The sequence below is a fragment of the Onychomys torridus genome, chromosome 19 (genome assembly GCF_903995425.1).
Source record: "Onychomys torridus chromosome 19, mOncTor1.1, whole genome shotgun sequence".
Taxonomy (NCBI): domain Eukaryota; kingdom Metazoa; phylum Chordata; class Mammalia; order Rodentia; family Cricetidae; genus Onychomys; species Onychomys torridus.
The window spans coordinates 46,229,934-46,237,313 of NC_050461.1; the positions used below are offsets into that span (position 1 = coordinate 46,229,934).

Consider the following 7,380-nt stretch of genomic DNA (forward strand, 5'->3'; position numbering starts at 1 on the left):
AACCATATTGTGATTCTCCACTTAGGGACTTCCATGAGCCGTACACAACACCTTTCCTAAGTATAGATGTCTCAGTAGTACAGATTGGCATGGACCATTGGCACTATATGCCATGGTGTGTGTGTGTGTGTGTGTGTGTGTGTGTGTGTGTGTGTGTTGCACCTCCCTGGAAAAAGGCTTATCACATCAGAATTATTAGAGATAGCCAGATACTGGTGTAGAAAGAAAGTAACAGGTGAGTTTCACAAAGGGCCTGTAGTGTTCTTAGAAAGAGGCTTCGTCAGTTATCAGGAAGAATTTCTAGACATATATAAGTGTTGAACTTCACATTTGTGGGGAGAAAAACAACACTTTAGTTGTCCTTCCTTGCTTCCAATTTTCACTGATGTCGTCTAAAGAATCAGGTCCTTTTGGTGAGTTATGGTTGATTTTCTGCATTCAGACCAGTTTTGTTAATTTGAAGTTGGTCTTGATAGCTGAGTCTTTCCTGTGCTGGTTTGAGTTCTGGCCTTTGAGGTTGTAGTGTTCCCTGTAGATGTCCTCACTGGAGCTCTGCTCTTTACTTCCTTCATCACGTTCTGGTGGAAGCTGCCACCACATCTGGGGACAAATCACTCTCCAAATGCTCTGGAGAGTTTCACCCACTTGTGGTTCGGGAAAGGGGGGAACAGCAGTGAGAGGCTGAGGGCTGCCTTCAGAGCAGAGAGGGTCCTAGAGCTGGGGCTAAAAAGAAGGCAAGGACCTGGGGGGCTCTAGACAGTAGGGGTAGGACAGGATGGAGTGGAGGAAGGGGGTCACCAGTCAGGGAGAGTGGAATGTGAGACCAGCCAAGCTTGGGGTCTTGGGACAGGAACTGGGAGAAAGTCAAGAAACGCCACCAACAGCCCCTGATACTTCCTCTCTGGCTGCAGACAAGTGACTGCTACACAGGCCCAAAGCACCAACTTTATCCCTTGCCTTTCTGCTCTGCTTCAGCTGCCTAGGGTCCCCGAGGGTGCAGCCAGTTTGTGTGGAGGAAGAACCACATGGAGTGGGGGTCCTGGGGACACCAGAGCCACAGAGACCAGGCTGTTCAGCTTCTGAGTGATTATTTTATAAGTGAACCATGGGACTGTGGGTGCTGGGCAGACCAGAGAAACATTCACCTACATTTGGTGTACCAATGTGGGGCTCTGGAATTTTCATAAGGCCTAAAAGAGTTTTAAAAAGTCTTCTAAACACACAATAATGGAGCCCCAAACCGCTTTCTACTTCATGTTTCATGCGGGTTGAGTTCGGCAGGTTCAGGGCATATAGGCTTCAGTGCAGCATGGCAGATTCCTGCCACTGTACACAGTGGTGTCTGCAAGCTGTGCAGCATGGACTGTGGTGGCTATAGCTTATGCTAGTACAGACAATTTGAAAAAAAAAAAGGAAAGAAAGAAAAAATTTGGGGCTACCAAGAGTGGCCAATATCTGAATGACACAAACTTCCTAATTCCTCACTAATGTGACCTCCTGCCCTGCTCCTTGCACAGACCCTTGCCTTGTGTCTTCTTGGTGATTCTGAATAATTTACAAGAGATATTTGTTCACAATCAGTTAGGACTGCCCAATGCACTCAGTCTCACGGTTCCTGCCATGTTAGGTGTAATTGGAGTGGCTGGTGACATTTTTATTTGAGGGGGATGTATTTATTGCAGTTTAGTGGGATTTAATTATCGATGTGACCATACTCCTTTTTCTGTGTTGTCCCTGATGGGCAGAAACCACAGCCACTGTGGTAACTAAATAGCACGAGAGTGAGATTGGAGTGACAGATGAATTAGCATGCCCTGGGTCCTTTCACAGCAGAAAGGATGAAGATATCATAATCTCTACCTCAAGTTCATTTCTAGCACCTCCAGCATGTATCTCACCCCTCACACAGAACCTGTCTGTCATCCACAACTTCAGTTAAGCCTCAGGAATGCCATGCCACCTATTTCCTACAGTCCAGACTCTAAATTCTGTTTCTCTGGTAAAGGTTTCAAATTTTGAGCCTGTTAGTGTCGCAGCAGAAGCAGGAGAAATTGCCAGAAATTGTGATGTGCTGTTGCTTCATTAGGATCTGAGTTCAATCCTCAGAACCTGTGTATACTGTGGTGGCACACATTTATAATCTTAGTGTAGAAGAGAGAGAGAGAGAGAGAGAGAGAGAGAGAGAGAGACAGAGAGAGAGAGAGAGAGACAGAGAGAGAGAGAGAGAGACAGAGAGAGACAGAGAGAGAGAGAGACAGAGAGAGACAGAGAGACAGAGAGAGACAGAGAGACAGAGAGAGACAGAGAGAGACAGAGAGAGATGCATCACTGTGGTTTCCTCATCAGCCAGACTAGTTGAATTTGTGAGTTCAAGTACAGACCTGCTCAAAACACAGTGTTTATGGCTTCCTGAGGAACGACACCCAAAGTTAATGCTTAGATTCCATAGGTGTGTGTATATGAACAAGCATACACACATGTGTACACACACACACACAAGAAAGACACTGGGGACCAAAATAAAGCCAGTGAATTCTAAAGACACAATACTCCTGAGAGAGAATGGGAGGCTTTAATACTAGTTACAAGATAGTGCTGGCCTTGTCTTCTGGGCCATTTTTATGACATATTTGAATAGACATGAGGGGACGGCTCATGTTTTCCTAGGTAAGTTTCATAGCACCATTGCTCAACCACTGGCCTAAGGTGCCAGGTTGGGTAGGATTCATCCTCTAATTGTATAAGGGATCAGGAGGAACTGATTCAGACTCCAGGCATTAGAGCCTGGGAATTAAAATAGCATGTTTTGATTTTATTTCCAAGGGTGGGCCTTTTTGAATCTACATTTCTGCCTGACAGATCAGCAGACCAAATCATGGAAAAATGATTGAGATGGATTCCTTTTGGAAGTGCTTCATTGCTGAGAATCAGGCATTGGGAGCTCTGGTTGGGATTGCTGAGGGTCATAAGACCATAAAACTTAGGAAGGGATTGAGCTACATTTTGGAGAGGCAAAGGTAGTTATTGCATGAGTTTGAGGACGAGATTGTGACATCGCTCAGAGGTCAAGAGGTCCTTGGTGCTGACAGATAGTTGGTGTAGATGGTAGTGATGAATAGCCTTGCCACAATATTATCTCCATCTTAATAGCTTCTAATCTAGAAGATAAAAATCATACTGGAAGATTAAGATGGACCAAAGACACCACAGAATTGAACCAAGAAATAGACAGTGAACCAGAATAAAGAACTGTAAGTCACAGAGGTTAAAGTGAGAAACACCAAAGGATGGTTTCAGGATAGGCAGGTCTTGTGAGAATAGTGGCTGGGGCTGAAAAGAAATCCCTGAAACATAGAAATAAGGCGTTCATAACGACAGAAGGACCTCTGATTATGGTCACCCATTAGAGTCTGGATGTGTTAGATGGTATGCTGCATCAAACATTCACTGAAAGAATTAACAAAATTCTCCAAGAGGCTTACAGGAATGATCTGTTTGTGCCTCTGCAGGAGGAGTGCTATTGCCTCTCATCAGATCAACCACAGAGATAGGCTTCATAACTTAACTACCATTGGAGGGATGAGGAAGACTTGATAGGAGCTGGTCCAGACATCTCCTATGGCCTTGCATCCTGTGGAAGAGTTTAAAATAAACTTGATCATCTGTTTAGTACTTGAAGCTTATCCTGAAAATGTGGAGTCAGAGGTAGAGCTGTCCTTATCCTAGCATCCAAAGATTTAAGGAGATACAAGGGACTCTGCATCTAGTGAGAGAGCAGTGTGAAGGAAAAGTCTAGTGTAAAAGTATCAAAGGAGTTGATAGATATAGAGTTGGGAATAATTCAGGTCATAAATGAGGATTAATTAGAATGTAGATGGTGTTGGGAACTTCAGTTCTTCTAGTAGAGACAAGTCATGATGAGAATCCTGGTTGCAGCTGGTAGGTTTTAATTTATATTATTTTAGTTGTTCTTTTTTGTCAAGTGTTTAAGAGCCTGAAGATGGCCAATAGCTTCTCTTTATTGTTGGCAGTTGTATCTCTTTAGGGATACTTTTTGGGGTGTTGGAGAGTTTTAGGAGCCCCTTATCTCCACTCATTGTCATCTGCTGGACATAGGGTATTTTTCTGTGAAATGACCCAAAGCTCAGTCTCCGGGGTCATTGGAGGTTGTTTAGCTTTTGTGGTATATATGGCAGTGTCTCTGGGGTTGAGTGGAATAAAGATAAAACATGATGGATGAAAGAAGAAGACAACAGCAATGATCAAGATTAATGGAGCTCTCTGAGTTCATTTTGCTATGGTTCTCCAGTCCTTCAACAATCAACACAGTTCAGGAATGTGCCAGACAGACTTGATAAAACAATATACCCCAGACTTTATTTGTTAACTACCACCCCTCCCTTGCCCTCTGACTCCAAGCATACTCCCTGGAGTAGTACAGGTAGGGAAGACCTATCTATTGGGAAAACCCCTAACACTTTTCCAGGGTAGAATTCTTGCTAGTCCAAAAGGGGCCTTTCTTTTAAGGGTTGTAGGAAACTAGACACTGCAACTTTATTTTGTATTGGCGGTGTTTATTTTGAGCAAATTCAGCTCCAGGAGCTGGGCGATTGGATGCAGGAGGAGTTCCACCAATTGCTCCAATTCCTTCCATTGTAGCAGCTTGGCCGAAACATTCAGTTGTTGGTGGGGTCAATCCCAAGGTTCCATCTAGCATCATAGTGGCATGTCCTGGAGGAGCTGGGGTACCAGTTGGCCTAGGAGCAGGGGGCATGGCGCCTCTATTGTTTATGCCCATAGCACCTCCCATAGCCATTTGGCCCATCTGTGTCTCTTGTTCTCTCGCATCAGGGAAGGTTCCCTTGAATCCTTCTGGCTGTTGCTGCATCATTTCTTCTTGTTGCCACCGCATTTCTTCCTCACGGCGCTTGCGCTTCTCTTCCTGCCTGAGCTCTAGCTGCTTTCCTTTCTGAACCTCTTGGTTATGCAGCTCCTCCATTCTCTGAAGCTCTTCTTGATGGCTCATCAATTCCTGCCTCATTAACATAACCTGGTGCTCATGGCGTGCTGCCTCCATCTCCATCTCCTGCTTTTCACGAGCCTCCTTGATGTTGTGGTCCACTTGATCCTGCTGTTGCATCTCCATCTTAATGAGTGCCTTCCAGCTCATGGCATACTCATACTCAAAGGATCCAGGCTGTGCAAATCTGGGTGGCTGTTCCTGTTCCTCGTGAAATTGTTGGTTTGTTATAACCAGCTTCTCTGGAAGTCCCTCCTTCTCATCTAACTGGTCCATAGGCTCCACAGTTACAGGCCGAGGAAATGTGCTTAGCAAAAAGGAACCTTCACTGTGTCTATCCAGAGCTTTCCGAGCAGCTGGCTTCCCTGAGAACTCAACAATGCCTTTCTTTGAGGGCCTTCCTTGGTCATCCACAATAACCAAAGCCCTTTCCACCTGGCCAAACACAGAAAAGGCTTCTTCCAGCCGTTTGTTGGACACATTACTGAGGAAGGTTGCAGACTGTAAGGGATGCACTGTGAGAGGCAAAGCGCACAGGACACTTAGCTGCTTTCCAAGGAGTGGCATATTATCCAACTCCATTTTGGCAATTTCTGCTAGGGTTCATGTTTCCAAGCAAATAAAGCCAAAGCCTTTATCCTTATGAATGAAAACTTCACCTGCTTTCCCACATTGTGTTTTTGTCACCTTGACAAAGCTAGAGTCCATCCCTAATTTGTTTTTTTTTTTTTTTGTTCTGTGTTTCTTTATAACAATAACAACCGTAGCTACAGGGAAAGGAACTCACCATCCTGAAGAGAGCTAAAAGCCGATTACCCATGCTGAAGAGCAGAAACGACTGTAACTAGGGAATGAGGAGATTCTCACAGTATGTTCAGGCCTCCTGAAATGAGCTGTCATTCTCCCTTCTCTATAAGAGGGCACATACTACAAAGAAATTAGCCCTGAACCATACCAAGAGAAGTCTGAGAGTCACTGTTTAGCTTCTATCCTGGTTTGTCCTGACCCCTGACAACTGGAGGTGGTCCAGACTCCAGCCTGCAGGCCTTTGGAGCTCACTGCAAAGTCTCCCCAGACAGAAATCTTCAGCTGACTATGGACTGCTCCAACAAATACCACAAGCAAGAGAGGAAAGAGATGAGAGTTCCTCAACTGGGCCACCAAAATGTGGTTCCAGGAGGATGAGCCCAAAGCATGGGGCAAACCCATTTACTAAACCAAACACCTATATCACCCCATCCAAGAGTCAAGAACCATCTCACAGAAGGAGGAAGAAAGGATGTAAGAACAAGAAGGGGTGGGATGATGTGAAATGCTCTTTTCCTGCTATAATGGAGCTGTTGCTCTGCTGAACTCTCAGCAGCTTTGAGTAATTGCATGATCCCTGTACAAGATCAGGTCTGTCAAACTTCTCTTAATGGAGGAAGAGGGGCTCATGAAGCATTAAAGTTCCCTGGGGCTATAAATAAAATTAATGGTCCTGGAGCAGGAGAGACATTTTTAACAATGGTGTAGCCCACTCTTAAGATACCCATGTTCCTGTACTTAACTCCTCACCCACACTTCTAAAATCCTAATTAAGTGGAGACACACATAAACACACACACACACACACACACACACACACACACACACACACACACACGTGAAGCAGAAGCAATAGTACCTTAAAGAGAAAGGGTCTTGTGGGAGAGGGAAGGAGACGGTAATAAGGAAAGTATTAGTATGGCTGAAATATATTTTATTTATATATATTTCTATAAATATATATTTATCTATGAAAATGTCATAATGAAACCCCTGTACTTAGAGATTCCTCAGGCAGGCAGCTAGGTGTGCATATTGTCTAACATGGAATAACCCAGAAGGAGCCCAATTCTATAATCTCTGAGAGGCTCAGATCACATACCACAAAGGCTTGTGTCCTGACACCATAAAATGATTTCCAGGGTTGAGATCTGACAGTCAGGGCCCCGATGCAACATCTAACAAGGTCTATAGTAATCTCTGTAGTGTGGAAGAGAAGAGTCTGGTACTTGCTGATTTTGTCATCTGAGAGCCACTGGAAGGCCGTTGTCTTGAAATATTTAAGGACCTGGAGGGTTTTGACACTAACTAATGCTTTTAATTTGAAAAAACTGACCTTCTATGGGTATAAAGCCTTATGTCCCCCAGGTGACCCAGGTCATATGAGCATCCTGGTTGGTGGCTGTCAGAATTTTTGAAACATTATCATAATATTGTATGTATATGTAGTTATGGTTTGCCTGTTGTGATGTCTGTTCTTGGTGGTCAACTTGACTACATCTGCAATTAACTAACATCCAAAAGTGGCTGGCACACCTGTCAGGGATTATTTG

The 7,380-nt window shown here is 44.3% G+C and overlaps 1 pseudogene; it reads right to left on the minus strand.

Annotated features, from left to right (window-relative positions):
* Positions 1-4,522: 4,522 nt before the first annotated feature.
* On the minus strand, positions 4,523-5,728 carry LOC118570303 (annotated as a pseudogene).
* Between the last annotated feature and the right edge of the window lie 1,652 nt (positions 5,729-7,380).